Source organism: Apis mellifera, linkage group LG8, assembly GCF_003254395.2.
Source record: "Apis mellifera strain DH4 linkage group LG8, Amel_HAv3.1, whole genome shotgun sequence".
In the NCBI taxonomy this organism is placed as follows: Eukaryota; Metazoa; Arthropoda; class Insecta; order Hymenoptera; family Apidae; genus Apis; species Apis mellifera.
In genome coordinates, this window is record NC_037645.1 from 9,594,306 (window position 1) to 9,596,140 (window position 1,835).

The 1,835-nt window shown below is 47.7% G+C and overlaps 1 non-coding gene across 1 annotated transcript; it reads right to left on the reverse strand.

The window, feature by feature from the left end:
• Positions 1-1,092: 1,092 nt before the first annotated feature.
• On the reverse strand, positions 1,093-1,175 carry TRNAL-CAG. Its single transcript has one exon. It is a non-coding gene; the product is annotated as a tRNA-Leu (tRNA).
• Between the last annotated feature and the right edge of the window lie 660 nt (positions 1,176-1,835).

Consider the following 1,835-nt stretch of genomic DNA (forward strand, 5'->3'; position numbering starts at 1 on the left):
GAAACTGTGTCGACCTGCGTGACGGGGAACATAGAACCTGCACAGTCGTCGTGACACTGTGCGCACACTCGTGCGCGCGTGCGCGCCACGACGCGTAAGGTTATTGTTCACGGAGGAAAGAGAGAGTGCGCGTTGCATAAAACCCGTGCTCCGTCTCACTCGCTCGCGCCTCTCTCTAACCGCGCGCAACAACACAACGCACGCCGTGGTTGTTTCATCTATCCCCTTTCCTTTACGTTACCCCTATTCCTCCACCAAGGTTACCAACGCGGCTGCTCTTCCTCCGCCTCCTCGTCCTGCTCCGGCTCCGGCTTCTCCGCAGGAGAAGTTGTACAGTCCGCTTGAGAAATGGCCGCCCATTCCGTGGAATGCAATCCGCGGGCCGCGGTTAGAATCGGTGCACTTGCCTCGCCTCGTGAAATCGTCGCGTCGAACGAGGCGAATTTACGAGCGAGGGGATCAGAAGCGAGAGAGAGAGAGATAGAGAGAGAGAGAGAGACGTTAGGGGGTTGGAGCGCGCACAGGCTACCGGGAATAATTCAACGGCTGCGCTGGCGCCACAACGATAGGTCGCCTCGTTGAAACGATTACAGTTAGGATTTCCGTGAAATCAAGCGGCGGCGACTGGTGGCTTGATCCGTGCTGCTTCTTGTGTTACGTAACTCGATTAATTGACGAGCGTACGAAAGTACGGTTGACGTAGCTGGAGAGACGAGATCGAATTGGGTGGAAAACGTGGTCGGCGTTGCGTCACTGTGCCTGCGAAGACACGTTTCGCTTGAGATAAGAGACTCCGTGCGTTCCCTCGAGCGCCCTCCTTCGAGCATTTTTCGAACTATGGAACCTTTGGAGGTTGAATAAGCGGATGAATAATATAACAAGTAACAATTTCTTCGAGATAATTTATTAAACTGTTAACGTAAGGAACGATCGGCACCAAGGATGGAAACCGAACACCTTGAAATCTGTTTTACGGGTGGCGATAATTGGCGACGGATCGGCGACGAGCGGATAACGAGTTGGTGTTCGTCACGGGTCGTTAGGATGGTTTTAGGGTGGCGATACTAGGGAAGAAGAAGAAAAAAAAAGTTTTGTCAGAAGTGGGATTCGAACCCACGCCCACAGAGTGGACTGCGACCTGAACGCAGCGCCTTAGACCGCTCGGCCATCCTGACGTGTCTCATCGCCTCGTTTAAAAAGAAGAAATCGACCGGATCTGTCGTACTATGGCTGAGAAACTGGTCTGCCGTACTAAATTTACCCGGCAGCTAGGCGAAAATAGCTCTGTAAGAAGCGGCCGTGGAAGCTTTCAAGCGATGCACCGGCGAACGGGTTTCTTTCTTCCCTTTTTTTTTCCCTCCCCATTATTCCGTCTCCGGCGAGCATACTATCCGATATATCGTGCCCCAACGTGCCTTCGGGATGGGATGCACAAATTTGTATTTGTTTTGCATTCGACATAAACTGTTCATCCCTTTTCTGAGAGGTGTATCTGCTTATTAATTTTAATTAAACACCTTGGCGTGAAATATTACTTCTTTCACGAAATTATAAAAATATAAAAAAATTCCCTAGAACGATTTTTCGTGTAATGTCGACTATATATGATTTTCATAGGGCTTCCCTATTTTTTAGGTTCGAATTTTACAACATAATTTGTATTTGTTTTGCATTCGACATAAACTGTTCATCCCTTTTCTGAGAGGTGTATCTGCTTATTAATTTTAATTAAACACTTTGGCGTGAAATATTACTTCTTTCACGAAATTATAAAAATATAAAAAAATTCCCTAGAACGATTTTTCGTGTAATGTCGACTATATATGATTTTCATA